The sequence below is a fragment of the Lagopus muta genome, chromosome 6 (genome assembly GCF_023343835.1).
Source record: "Lagopus muta isolate bLagMut1 chromosome 6, bLagMut1 primary, whole genome shotgun sequence".
Taxonomy (NCBI): domain Eukaryota; kingdom Metazoa; phylum Chordata; class Aves; order Galliformes; family Phasianidae; genus Lagopus; species Lagopus muta.
The window spans coordinates 41,508,085-41,523,747 of NC_064438.1; the positions used below are offsets into that span (position 1 = coordinate 41,508,085).

The following is a 15,663-nucleotide window of genomic DNA, read 5'->3' on the forward strand; positions in this document are numbered from 1 at the left end:
ATTTTGCAGATTTTTGTCTGACATCTCATGATCAGCTACATGAAAAGAAAAATGACAGACAGAAAGGAGTGAAGAAATATTATCTTTTTAGTTTTCTGGATGATTAATATGCATTTATGTTATCTATGTTGTGATGCAGGATGCTTCCTGAACTACATTGTACCAGCAATTTCCTGAGATTAAACTAATCACACTAAGGGAGACATTCAGAGAGTTTTAAGAGTTTACTCTGAGACTAAGCCAGACAGAAGTATCTAGCAGTCATCTCTATTTCTTATTTGAGTGTGATTTACATTCCCATTAGGAATAGCTAGTCAACAGTACTGCAATAAAATTTCCTACTCACTCATTAGTCTGTGAGAAGGGGTACACCTATCTACTTTGTAGTTAGGTACTTGCGTAGTGTTATTTTGGAGCAATTAACATTACAAAAGATTACAGAAGTCCTGATCAGTGTGAGATAATGAAATAAACTGCTATTACTAATCCCAATTTACAGAATATAGAAAATTATTTTAAAGAGCGTGAAGAACATCATTTTTCAACTGAAATTGTACAAATTGATTGCTAATTGTATGTGTAAATGACTAGTTGTTACTACCGAACTCAATAATCTTATCAGCATAAGTAATCATTACAATTATACACTTAAATCAAGAAAATGCTTGCTAATTGTTTAAAACTTATGTCTATCAAGGGCAAGGATGTGCTTAAGGTAGTACCTTCCTTGTACTGCAGTGTGAACTTTTATTTTACATTGATTACTTATAACCAATCTTGATTAGTTATCTCACAATACAGTGAGAAAATTCTGCTACTGGAATTTGTTACAGTCCTTTCAAATCATTTATTTCTCAATACTCAATGACTGTGGGGGAAAATGTAACTGTGAGCAAGTCAGCAAAGAGTTTATCAGACTCCTTGATAGACCCTATCAGTGTGAAACCTTGGGAGTTTGGAGTGTAAGACAGAAAGCAAATGGTATCTGTTTGTGTCTAAGGGTAAACAGGAGGCTCTGTTTGTATGCATTGTTAATCTTATCACACTTAAGAAACCTTTCATCCTTTATCACTGTGTTCTGGGAGAAGCTAGCCCAATTAACTGATTAGAGGAACAGGAATTCCTGGCTTATAAGTGAATGGTATATAAGATGTATGTTGAACACAATAAAAGAGAACTATTGAGAGAACTATTTGGAGAAGTATTCTGATACTACAAGAAAATGTGAGAGCTCTCTAACTCAACTGAGCGCCGACAAATGACAAAGAAAGAAAATTGTTGAGCTAAATATGAAGGGAAAAGCGTAGATGAAGACTATAAATTCCATCATGTTCTCATAACAAGACCTGATAAGACCTGATAATACCAGACATAGAACGACACTATTCATTGTAACGGATGTATTGATATTCATTTTGAGTGTTTATAAGCACATGAATCTCATCACTGACTTGCTTTCCAACGTATCTTGCTATGTCCAACCAGTTTTGAGTGTTACAGTGTGCAGTGGAAGCTTTCCCTACAACTTTATCATGGTTAGCATGATGAAAATGTGTAAATCAAATACTTCTTTTGTTTTTTCTTCCTATTGGATATAGTTCTCGGATTGGATTTCACTTCTCCTTTTCCTCACCACATTGTATTTTCCATCTTTATAACAGAAATTGTTTGTTTCTTAGTGCAGAAATAAAAAAATGCCTTCCCATTCTTTCTCCTTCATTTACCTTTTATATCTTGATGAAAACAATAAGTATTCTTATTATATTGACGATAATGACAGAATATACCTCTTTATCTGACAGTTTTTATACTAGTGGTTAATGAATGATGGAACCTAATCCCTACAGCAAAACTTATTTATGAATCATTTTGTTCCTGATAATGTATGTGAAGTATATAGAGTTTGGTTATGAAATTATTACCCAGAAAAACCTCAGTCTCACTAAAATATATCAGTTCCTACTTTAAATATAATAAGAAAGATTAAAGACTTTATCTTCAAGAGAAGGCACTGTTTTCTGTTCATATTAAATATCTTTCTACTTAAGTTTCATTGTGGCAGACTAGAAGAACTGCTGGCACCAGTCTTCTTCATAGGAAGGAAAATATTTAAATATTCTGGATTTAACGCAGAAGTAGTTTGAATTAAGAAAAATATGTGGAACGTGAAAGGTGAATCTGATACAAACACACATTGCTGAGAGGTATGTATTGCTTATATTCCTTAGAGAATTCCGCTGTTCTTCAACTTTAAATTAATAAAGTCAAGATAAAGGGATGTTGTAATGTTGCAATTATTATCTATGAAAACAGAACAGAGCTTTAGTCAATTATACAACTATTAAGCTAACTGCGAAATTCTGACCATGCATTGAAAAGTCCTCAGATATTGAATGGAAGAGGTCTCTGTTAAAATATCTGATTTTCTAAAAATGTGTTTTATGAGTAAAAGTTCAAACTCAATCAGTTACAGTAAGTTTATTTTAAAATTTCGTATGTTTGGAAAGTATTACCTTGAATGTAAGAATACAATTTACATGTAAGATTCAAGAACTGTCCTTGGTTGTTTTTTTTTTTTTTTTTTTTTTTTACTGATTCTTATTAGAAAACAGACAATTTGTTCAGAATCTAGTTAAAAAAAAAAAAAAAAAAGTTAACCAAGCATATAAGCACATAAAAAAATAAAATATCTATTAGTGAGCAATTTGTCTCCAGTATTTGGATTTATCAACATGAATCATAGAATGGCCTGGATCGAAAAGGACCTCAAAGATCATTGTTTCAACTCCCCTTCTATGTGCAGGGTTGCCAACCACTAGACTAGATGTGGCACTGCCCAGAGCCACATCCAGCCTTGCCTTGAATGCCTCCAAAGATGGGCATCCACAACCTCCTTGGGCAACCTGTTCTAGCGTGTCACCACTCATAATAAGCTCTGCTTTAAGATCTACTGCTTTTTCCATCAAATATTTTTGTTCTATAAAAAATAAAATGTAATAGTGGCAATAGTGAGATGGGAAGTAAGATGGGAAATAACATCTACCCTTTGAATCCTGGGCTGAAAGGCAGAACTTTGGAGTTGAGTTTGGGCTCTGTTATATTACTGCTGAAGATCTATAGTGTATACAGGGCAAATTATTTCACTTTACCACCCTGAGAATTCATTTATGAAACTAATAATAGTTGCTTTGACATAAATTTGTCATAGCATTTCCAGAAAACTTTTTAATTATAGTTGAAATAAATTAGTCTACAGTTTTAGCTATATAACTATCATAAGATAGCAGATAAACTTGGTCATCATGCCTAGTAATGAACACTAGCAGTATGTAGGATAAATTTCAGTTTCTTCTTTATTACTTTTGCCCTATCTTTGCCATCTCTTCAATTTAAAAAAATAATTTAAAAAATCCCAAGCATTTTAACATTGTTGGGTGACATCATTACTTTACAGATTGGGGAATTAGCAATGTGGAGATCTAGATATGAGGAATATCTTTACAGGTAGACTTTGAATCTTTTGTAACTGAAAAAATTATGCCTCATTTTTACAAAGTAATTTTCTATAGAATGCAGAATGTTTTCTTATTCTATTCATAGCTATATAGAGAAATTTGTACAAAACAGAAACACCAGGGTTGGTCTTTATCAGTCTTTGTAGCACACAAGAGAACTTGATCGTATCTCACCTTGTTCTGTTGAGAGAAATTTGGATCACGAGAATTTGGTTCTAGTGACAAAGAATAGGAAGCTCACACAGTAGCAATCATATTATATAACACTGCACTTTACCTTTCGATCACGTTAAATAAATAAATAAATAAGAAAAATAAATGAGAAGTTATTTTGAAAGTGCTTTATAGAGAAAATTTTAACTGAGGCATGTGAAAAATGTTACAGATTTTTCAGAGGCCAGAATAAAGAGCAAATATTTTATGACAGCAAGTTAGTGTAGATGAAAGATTAATTTCCTTCAAGTATCCTCTGTTCCCCTGGGAAAATAAAGTAATATCATTGATACTGGTTCAAAAGCACGTTCTTTTTCAAATATCTTAAAGTTAGAGTTAAAAAGACATGTATTTAATTAGCAGAATAAAGTGAAATTTTGAATGGAAGACCTTTATATAGATTGGAAGAAATGGAAACAATATTTTTCATATAGAACAATATATTCTAAAAGAGGTTTGCTTCAATGGACAGAGTCCAGCAAATGATTCATGGCATATAGGTTATTTGGCAATCTCATTTCATAGAACAAAAGAGAGGCATATTTGTTTTGAAAATGTAATTATTTATTTTTTGTCATATATTATATTTTACAGTACAGGATGATAATGTAAGTTTTCAGGGACTTCAAATACTGCATTTGACATTCTGATATTTGAATTTTATGGCTAAACTTTGAGTCTTCTAAAATGAACCACGCTGCTTCCGTTTCTTGACCTTTCTAACAGAACTTTGAGGTCTCTGTAGTCCTGTTTCTTTGAGGAGTGTTTTGTGCCAGATTAATATAGTCAATCTGGGTGCAAGTACTCACATGTGCATGAAGTTTACACTTAATGTGAGAGTATGGTGTAGAACTTAAACTGTGTGTTTTGGATCTTATCTAGTGGAAATAGGTTTTCCACTGACTCCAGAGAAAGCATATCATTGTCTCTGGGAGGATCTTGATGAATGAATGCTCAACGAACACTTTAATGTTCACGAGTCATGAAGATAGAATGGGTGTGAAGAGAGTTGAACTTAGAATATTTTTAGCAGGCATATTGATTAATTATCTAGAGTGCCTAAAGTTTCAATTGATTAAGACTTTTTGCTTGAAGCTTTCTTCAATTTGATGTATACTGTTTTATGTCATTAACTTGTTTCATTCTGGTATTCTGTACTACCATTTTGCTTCAGAAGTGGCTGAGATTGTGAAATAAGAATAATCTTCAACATGTGACAAGGACAATCCTGATTTCAGGAGTTCTCCTCCCTTCTGCTCGTCCCAACCACATGCTTTGCCACAGCATTAGAGTAAGGCCTTCAGTTTTCAGACACTCTCTCATTATATTAGATTTATTATTTGCAATTCTAATTATTTTGTAGTATATTGTATTATAGTGTGCTATCTTGCATTCCAGTATCTTTTTTAGTTAATTAACTTATTTCTCCTCAGATTGTTGCTGCAGTCTTATTCTAGGCCCATCTCTCTCTATCCTTTTCCCTTATTCCTTTCCAGGAAGAAGATCCGCGGGTCAATCTGCCCTGCTAGTCACAGAATTGGGCAAAATCAGCCCACAAACTATTGACAATTTGACGTGTGCTAGCAGATCCAGCTGAATGTTAAACAATTAGAGCTCTTCTCTCCTGTAGCACAAGCTCCTTTGTCCCAGTGTAAACTTCTTTGTCCCCTGGTGATCCAAATCCCAGGATCCAGTTTCCTGGAACAATGTTATAATCTCTGTTCTATATTCAGGCAGTGACTTTTAATAGGAAGAAAGAAGTTTCTAGTGATGGTAGCTACTTAAATGCTACTTAAAAGAAAAGTAGGGAAAGTTAAAGTCAATACTACAACTATTTTGTTTCATCTAGAGAATTTTAATAGTTTTCTGAGCAACACTTCTATATTTCACTGCTAATTTTGCAGATGTTGTATATCAAACTACTTGTGCAAATTGTTAGCATGACTTTTAAGTATAAGGGTGTATAACTGAATTGCTATATAAGCTATTATAATACTTTGTATTCTTTCAAGGAAATAGAGATTCTTTAAACTGACTAATTGTAGAAAACTACTGCAGGTAACACTTAATAAGGCAGTATTCTAGTGATTTTCATTGGTATAGAATTGGACGTAAACTTTTAAATCAATTTATTTTAGTATTAGGTAGTTTTAAGATGAAAATTTCTTGCCAACTGCAACAGGGAAGTATAAGCTAACAGTAATCCGAGATTTCATTTGCAGAAGCAAGTACTCTGCAGCCTGATTTCACAATGTCATATGAATTTTTTGGTGAAACTGATACAGTAAAACTTGCTTGATACTCAAGTGCATCATCAGAATTAATGTTTGTGTAAGAGATTTTCTCCACTGTCTGATTAGCGTACGTTTATCTGCAGAATGGCAAATGCATGGGTAATGAAAGAGTACTCTGAAGTCCTTGAAGGTATCCAGTCCTGGAGATAGTGTAGCAGCCAGAACATTTCCACTAGTGCCTGAGTGTGCAGGTGTCAGATCTTGGTGGCAGGAGGGTTGCACAGTGACAACTCGAAGAAAAAATATTCTAATTAGTGAGTTATTTGCAACAAAATTACTTGGTAACTTTTTGTGTGATTTGCATCTCAAGGAAAGCTTTAACTAAAAATAAGTCAAGAATCTCTATGTTCTCATTTAAAAGGCTGATCACACTTTTAATTTGTAAAGCTTTATTTTAGCACTCATTATTCCTCCTTCCCTTCCAAAGATATTTTGTCTTACTGTTGAAGTACCTACCGTGTTGATTTCATTTTGATATTGGGAGAAAATAGTTCTAACTCTGTGAAATGATTCATAATGCACACTGTTTTTCACGCATACAAAGTTTCTAAGAAAAGGTAGGTTTCATAAAACTAATATTTTATTGTAATGAAATTTAACCCTAACAAGAAAATAAAGCTATCTCTTCTTGATATTATTCTTGAAGTTCACATCACTGGGACAACTCTAGTTAAAGACAATCAATCCACAGAGTGAGTCCAAAGTCTTATCTCAAATTGAATAATACTTTTATAACATATGCAACAAATATGTGTATGTCAAAACAAATGCTTGGGATGACTCCAGTGCTAATAATTCTGTTTGTATGAGTTCCTACACATAAAACAAACAAAAACTTACAACATACAACAGCTGTTTCAAAGACAGTATTTACTTTCTTGTTTCTTTTTTCTGTTGTTGTTGTTCTTCAATATTATTATGTCCGAGGAAAACTTATGCTTCCTATTAAAGTGTACCTGAGTGTTCACTGCAGATGTTTAAAAAAAAAAAGCAAAACATAATTACTGAGACTAGTGACCTTGAACAAAATTGTTTTATACGAACATCCCCCCTAATCATTTAAATATGGCCTGGATTTGAAGTGCAATTCCTCTTCAAATTTAATCCTTCATGCAGGAGCTATAGGATCAGAAATCTGGTCAAGCTGAGATGCATTGCATCTCAATGAGCTTCTTATCTTCAAGTAATTTCATGTATGTCCACGTGTTCTGCTTGGAGTAACATTCACTTCTTGGATAAATTTATTTTAACAAAGTTTTCAGCACCAGTCAGCTCTGATTTGCTAGGCTGTGGATTTAACGCTAGGTAACAACAAGCAAAAACAAATACTTTTTATTATTATTGTTGTTGTTGTTGTTTTTGTTTTGGCATTTGTTACTACAAGATTTTGACTTTCATTGATATACTCATGTTGGAGTCCAGAGGCAGGCTGACAAATGACGGGCCTGACACAAAACATCCAGAGGTGTTCAGGAACACACTGAATAACTTCAAAATGAATATCATCTTACAAAGAAACTTTATGAGATTATGTGCATCCAGAGCCAGGGAGTTTTAAATACTTGATCAATACCTATGAATAATTCATTTTACAGATCTCAGCCAACTGAAAATTTATATTTTTCAGTTTCCCTTGCTCTGATTTTGCTCAGGTTTGTGATTGCTAACAAACTTTCTGAACCCTCAGCACAAATATATCCAAATATGTTTTGCTAATTAAAAAAATATTTTAATTAATCAGTGCTTATACAGTACAGCTGCTAGAAAAACAACAGGTTTAATCACCCACTAGTAAAACTAGCAACTCCTACTGACTTTTAAGTAGCAATATACATTGAACCTTTTTGAAAGCCCAGTTTACACAAAGGATAAGTTTAGAGAAGTCTTCTAAAGAATGCCTTTTGAATCAAATTTCAATGTAATACCTTTGCAGCTACTCATATTAATAAAAAGTACTGTTGAGTGTGGGGCTTTTTGTTAGTTTATTTGTTTACATGATATATGTATGCATTTATCAGACTTACTCAGTACCCTACTTCCAACAATACTATTTTACATAAGATTTGCACTACGTTATGATTAGTACAACTGTGGAGAGTGTGTAAATTTTCATGGCTCTTGAAAGTATGTGGGCAGAAGAAGCACATCTGCTACTTCCAAAAAGTGTCAGAAAGAACCCATAGGATTTATACATCATGGTACTTCTGTTCATTCCTGAATAATATTAAATTTACTGTTTGGCCATGTGGGACAATGTACGTGAGCCGTGGCTTATATCAAAGAGCCATAAGGGCAGGATTGCTGAATGCCCAGTATCAGGATAGGACATTCCCAATCTGCTAGAGCAAATGGACATAGAGAAACAGTAAGCCCTACAAAACAAATAAACAAATAAACAAAAAAACCCACACACACGAATACCAAGATAAATCAGGGAAAATATTTGTGTTTGTTTTATGGTTGTATGAGTCAAGTCACATGTAAAGCAATACTAAAAACAAAATACTCAGCACAAATAGAAACATAATTACTAAGTTTCCAAATAAAAATCTCATGGTGGGAAGCAAAATGTGTTTGGGAAGGTGATCATTAAATAAATAAATAAGAAAGTAAATAAATAAAATAAATAAATAAAGGAAAATGAAATTATTTAAGCAGTCCTTTTGCAGGGAAAAGAATAAACAACTGAGTCAGATACTGTAAATAAAATACTCACTGAAACACTGGAACAGCAGATAAAGGTGTCTCAGTGTTATGATTTGTAAATGAATGAAACTGGAACAAGATGAAATATTTTTGCACCCAAAATCAACACTAGCATTCCACAACTGAGAACCCTAGCATAAATGAGCTCCTAAGCAGAGCTAGGCTAATTTGTGGGATGTGAGATTAAATCCTTCCATTGAAATTGTTGAGAGACAAATATGCTAAATAGTAATATATACCATTAGTATGATATATATATATAAAATATGTAGCTAAAATGTGCAGTGAAATTCTCAATCAGTGTTCAGAGAAAGAAAACATTACTAAATTAAGGAAGTCCAGAGAATAAAAAATAGTATTTTTATTAAAAAACAAAGAAGCCCGGAACATTAACTAGTTTCTGTGTACACAATATGTCATTTTAAAACTATTGTTAATGAAAATTAATTATACCAAGTCCACAGGCACTTGTAAATATGATATGGATAATAAAAAAAATTCTACTTTGAAGGTGGCAAATGGTAACAAGTAGCCATACTAAGGTTATAGATAAAGGAGCAGAAAATTGTTGTCATTCATACTGAGAAATTATTCTTTCCTGATTCACTAGACATAAGAAAGACTAAGTTTTTCTCCAGTGAAAGCTTATGTGAGATCCAAGACAGGCACTGTATGGGAACTGTTGGGTCACAGCCTGAACCACTGATTGATCACCTAAGGAATGGACCAGGTCAGCTCTTCACACAGGTGAAGGCAATTCAGCTGTGTGACCAGAAGGTGTGGAGCCTGGCTGCACCTGTTGTAGACCCCTGCCACTAGGGAAGGGTCTCTGATTGGAGATCCCTCCTCTGTGAAGTTTTTCCTCTGTAGGCCTAGATCCTCGGGTATGAGTAAGTATTCCTTTCCTTTTTGTCCCTTTGATATTCTACTCCTATATTGCCTTTCTATTATGCTAATCTTTCTGACTGTAACAGGCACTTAACAAGACCTGGTTGGGAAGGGAAAGATTTAGGTTTGCTTCTTTTTTTCCTTTTCAGTTTCCTCTGCTCCTGAAAAATTTCTCTGATTATGCATGAATGTACAAATGTATAGATGACTTCTATATGCTATTAAGAAACACATGACCTAATTACAATACTTCAAATGTGCAGTTTTACTTCTTCCTCAAGTTGTCCAAATTTACACCTGTTGCAGAAGATTCCATAAATTTATTATTAATATACAGTCTGAATATTTTTCTCTCATATTCTGGGTTAGAGTAAAGGTAAGGATTGCAAAATGATTTTACAGTTATGGCAGGTACAATCAATATATTTCTTTTCTAGGAGTATCTATATAGGTTGTGCTGAAAGTAATGCCTCCTATTTATTTCCATGGAAACTATGTTAGATGCCAAGAGCGCAATCTCACTATTTGAGAGAGTAAATTCTCAGCTACAAAACCCTATTTTTTCAATATAATGAATTTTTACCAGCAAGGAACAAGAGCATGTATGCCTTTCTTACAAAAATCTGCAGAAGTGTAGGAGAAGGCTGTGGAAAATTGTCTAAAATGTGATCTTTTTTCCGTGTCATTGTCATCACTTCTGAAGTTCATAATCCACTGTCTCACTGTGCTCACATTCACTGGTTAGTCTCCATAGATGTTCAGCAAATATCAGTGAATTTCAATGAGTACGATATTTTCCACCCAGAGGCATTCAGTGACATACATTGGCTTCATATATTTCCATGTCAATTTCTCAGACTTCTCCTTTGGTGCCATCAGTCACATGGCAAAAAAAATTTAATGGAATATTGGTAGGGATATTCAACCTCCACTGCCATACCACCTACATCCACCTCTGAAATCATGGACCAAAATAACAAAATTGGAGGTATTAGTTTCAGAGCAGCTCTTGTGTTTTCATAGCTGTTTGGATGTATATCTATGTATCCTTGGTAGGCATGTAGCTTTCAAAGCCATGTAGTAATGTGGAATTTATATTTGAGGAGAATAGGTGAAGGACATGAAGACTGACGCCTACATTTTACTTAAACTTGTTAATATTGATATTAGGTTTCCAGCTTTTGCATTTTACTACTTTTTGCACATTCTTATTGGCATGTTATTATCACTCTGCAATAATTCACTTGCTTCATTAATCTTTTTTTCTTTCTAATTTAATATTTGAATTTAGAACTGTGATGCTTTATTAGATTTTTTTATTTATTAGGCTTTTATCTTGTTAAGAAGGCAGTTGGATAGTGCCTTCATCTTTTTCTCTAAGCTCTTATTTTGAGATTTATTTTCAGAAAAATCTATCTAAATACATTTATGTGTTTTAGATAAGCCATATGTTGCCTATACCTTAGCTCTCTAACCAAGTCAGTGGAAAAGAAATAGAAGTGGAAAAAAACTATTTCATTCCAATGTAGTTATGTATAAGGGTGCTACAAGGTCATTACTTGGTCCACTTGTATTCACTATTTTCAATGAAAAATTAGATGGTCTTTGCAGATTAGTGAGAGGGAGGCAAAGTAAGAACAACAGAGATTATAGTTTATTTTCATTATTCTGAAATGGCTTGAAAAGTTTTGGGAAAGTCATATAAAACTCAGATGATGGTTTGGGAGGAATGGACAACTATAAACCTAAAGAAAACATTTTTCAGAAAATTATTTGTGTTAGATTATAAACTATATTATATACAGAATAACAATGAGCGAAATCCATGCTGCTCTGGCAAAATTCAGACTGGAATATGCAAAATGAGTATAGAGGGAAAAGCTGGCAAAATATGAAAAGTAGGAAACACATTATTCAACACTGTGATGTCCACATCTGGGCGCTGTAATTCAAGAAAGATGTGCACTGATGTAATTTAAGAGCTATAGGAAACGTGGATATTGCTGGAAATTTGGAAAAAAATAATGCTTTTCAAGAACAGTTGCTTATAAGAAACTTAACATAAAATTCTAAATGAAAATAGATAGTCTGCTCTCTTCCTCTCGCACAAATAAGTAAATGAAATGCAGTATCAAATTAATTACATATGGAAGTTGTTAAGAGCCAATCTACCACAGTCCTTAAGAAAAAGGAGTCACAGAATCACAGTCAAATGCTTGTCAAGAATATAACTGATACAATTTGATTCATTCTGGACATTAAGGAAAGAAAAGGTAGAGGTGTTTAGGTTGGTTGGTTTGATTGCTTGCTTTTTAATAGCATTTATACAAATCATCTCCCTACTTTGAAGAAAGGATGAGACTGTGATGACTTTTGCAACTGCTTCATGGATAGGTCAAAGAAAGGACTGAAGAAAAACCAGTGAAAAGGGAAAATTACCATTAGAAAATGGTAATGGCTTAGAAAAAATCAGAGATGACGTGGCTAAGCTAACAAATCTTTGAAAATGAAGACAAAAAAACTTGGATTTAATATAAGAAAGAAGAGGAAGTTTAGAAAATCAAGTACATGGATGACATGGGAAAACAATCTTTGTGGTCTTCCTGGTTCTTGCTGATGCATCCTTTAGCTGATGTAAATTTACCCCTTAGAAAATATTGCTGAGTTGATAAAGTATTTTGCTATCATTACTTGCAGCAAGTGTTTCTATCTCTTTACCACTGTTGCTCACACATTCCATCTTTTGTCATTCTGTATATCCTTTTACTGGTTTGTCCTTTGTTATATATAGAATTATTGCTCCATTTTTTCCTTGTTGAAGAATTGATGTTTCCTTTGGTTTTCTTGGTACAGTTCAACGTATTTTTATTTATGCGACTTTCAGGTTTGTATATGAAGAAACTGGCAAGTTTTTTGCCAGAAGATTTTAACTTTTAGCATTTAGTATTGATGCTGTCTTTCAGATAATGTAATGCCTGGGAAGTATTTCACTATTCAGATGTCAAATGCTGCTTTAGCCTCCTTGCTTTCAGAAAAGTATGGGGCACAGAGTTATTTGGTTTCCTATGTTTTGTTTCTATATTGCTTTACATATATCTTTAAAACTGATAATGTTTTCTTTATGTTCTGAATTCTAAATGATAACCCTAGGCACTGATCAGTATACAGAAAATATCAAGATGTTTTAGGCACATGGCAATGAATTCTGCTCTTTATGGTGGCATCTATCACTCTTGGTTTTCTTATCAGTTAAAGACTTGGTAGGGTGTTGAAACAGAGGCTTTGTAGTGAAATGTACACATGCTCTGAAATACACTTTAAGTCTGCAGATGCATGTAGGTTTGGTCTGTTATTCAAAATGATTCTGCTTTATTGTATAAAATATAAGATTGATGTGGTGAGTTTAAAATTCAAAGGAGTGTATACAAAAGTATAGATAAAAAATGAGGCAATGAACACTTATGCAATCTTAAATGTTAGTGTTTAATAACAGATTTAGTAAGTGAAAGCACATTTCCTTAAAAAAGAAAAAACACCTGAAGTTACACTTGTATTTGTTAAACTAGAATAAAACGATACGTGTTGAATTGGTCAGGTCAAGTGAGTTTAGTGATACTTCTGAATGACCCTGAATCCATCTTTCAGTAACAAAGATCTGTAAAATTATACAAAAAACTATTTTGTGCAAAAAGAATCTAATTTAATGACAAGATATTATTCCAACTTTGTTTAAGGGTCATGGGAAGAAATTCAGACAAAATAGCATCTGACATGGAAGTGAAGTTGTCATTGAATTCCTTTATGTGGAAAAAATAGCACCTGTTAAAATTCATCAGTGTTTGCTGAATGTTTATGGAGACCAATCAGTGGATGTGAGCACAGTGAACTGATGAGTAGTGTATGATCACTATCCAACTTCCCTTTTTATATTTCAAAAATGAAGTGAAAATACCAGTTGTGCATGCCAGATATGAAATACATCTATGAGACATCAACCCAAATGAAAGGAAAATCTTCCACTAGGTAGTTCTTCAGATATTTAAAAAATTTATATTAGTTATTAATGGCATATCATGTCATTTATTTCACTGCATCTCAGCTTAGTTCAATTCATTGCCACATTAACTCATTTAACCTATCCTAATTTTGTTTTTAATTTCTCTGTTCACAATGTTTCCAAGAAATAAATGGTTAAAATACACTCAAAATTTAACAGAATTCCCATTAAATTCATTATTTTTTTCATCAAACAAGAAGTATCAAGAACATATCTCTATACATTTAAAGGTATTTTATGTAGTGATGCTTCTGATACATGCGAATAGGCTTTGAAACAGTCACTCACAATGACACAGTGACAACATGGAATGGACTGCCCAGGGAGGTGGTGGAGTCACCGAGCCTGGGGGTGTTCAAGGAAAGGCTGGATGTTGTGTTGAGGGACATGGTTTAGTAGGAGCTATTGGGAATAGGTGAACGGTTGGACTGGGTGATCTTTTAGGTCTTTTCCAACCTTAGTGATTCTATGATTCTATAACATAGTGTCTTTTGTATATTTTGTACAGTTTCATCATCAACTCATTGTTGAAATGGAGGAGTGGTATTCTGACATGGGTATTAACTACTGCTAGATGATAGCATTCTGAAAAAAGCACGTAAACACAAATTTTTCGTAAGGTAAGAATTATTCTTAGCCTGTCAGTTTTCTTTCTCTTTATTTATTTATTTTTTTAAATTTTCAAATTGTTTCATGCGATTTCATGTTTTGTAATTACATCTGGGTTTTTTTGAGAATGCTGTGAGAAGTCCTGTAATTAAATGCCCCAGTAATTTTCTGTGATTGAATGGTGGCAAAGTAGACACGCTTAAATTAATGCGTAAAACAGCTGTCTAAGTTGTAGTGATGGGGAGAGCAGATGTTATTTCAGTAAAGCATATACAAAGTACCTTAAAGTTCTCCTAGAAGCTCTGCCCATTCACACTGAGTTCCTCTCAGGGTCAGTCAGTCTCCCAAACTGATTCTTGATGAACAGTTACTATTAACTCCACTCTAGGAAGATATCTGAATGTTCCAGACCAGTAATGGAACATCAGTGACCTGTTTATATACTTACGTAAAGAAGACTTATGCTTAACCAAACTATCCATATAAGAAGCCTCTTAATTTTCCATTTGAGGGTTCCTAATCATCCTTCCTTGACTTTGCCAAATCACCAACAGCGCATCTGATAGTTTCCATTATGTCTGAGGTCTGGCTACTAAGAGTGGATCACTCAGCACATCTCTTTTACCTAAACAAACTCTACTTAGTGAAGCATCTTGTGAAAATAAGTGCAATGGGTGGATTATCTATGGCTTCCACTTAGCCAAAACCTCTATAAAAATGTTGCATTTGTCAGTACCTTAGCTTAACTAGTGTTAACTTAGAAAGGGAAATTTACTTCTACATTGTATTTCATAGAGTACACTAAATGACTTGAAGATAGAAATCTGCATCTTACATCAGAACACTGGAAGAGGAGATACTGAGCCAGCTGTCACTGAGTAAAACAGTTTTGAGATATCAATGATAACAAACTCTTGCTTGAAATGGAAAAGGGAGAAGGTGTAGATCAAACTTTCCTCATATGCATACTTTGAATAAAACATAAAATACTTATAAACCTTCTAAGTCCAAAACACTTAAATTATATATACTTAGGGATTCCTTTATTTATCTTTCTAATCTTTTATGCATTATTTCTTATGCGTGACTATGTATGCGGAAATATTTTCTTTTTAATAAAAATTGAAATTTTGAAATTTCTTAAATAAAACCATGATTCTAGATGTTTGACAAAAAAGTGCATAAGAGGTGTTGGGGGAGGGGGGGGAAGAAAAAAGTAAAGGCAGAGGTTTTTAATTACCTTAAATATTTTGTTAGGGTAATATTGTTCTGGATCTTCTGAACATGCATTGGAAGAGGATGTACATGAGTTGTAAATTACCCATAGCTTTCTTTACTAGCCAGTAGAAACACTGATATTCAGAATACATAAAGTAAAGAG

At 33.5% G+C, this 15,663-nt stretch overlaps 1 long non-coding RNA gene across 1 annotated transcript; it reads left to right on the forward strand.

The window, feature by feature from the left end:
• The first annotated feature begins 9,508 nt into the window (after positions 1 to 9,508).
• On the forward strand, positions 9,509 to 15,445 carry LOC125694359 (uncharacterized). The gene is made up of 3 exons (XR_007377529.1): positions 9,509 to 9,618; positions 14,182 to 14,293; positions 15,078 to 15,445. It is a non-coding gene; the product is annotated as an uncharacterized LOC125694359 (long non-coding RNA).
• Positions 15,446 to 15,663: the final 218 nt, after the last annotated feature.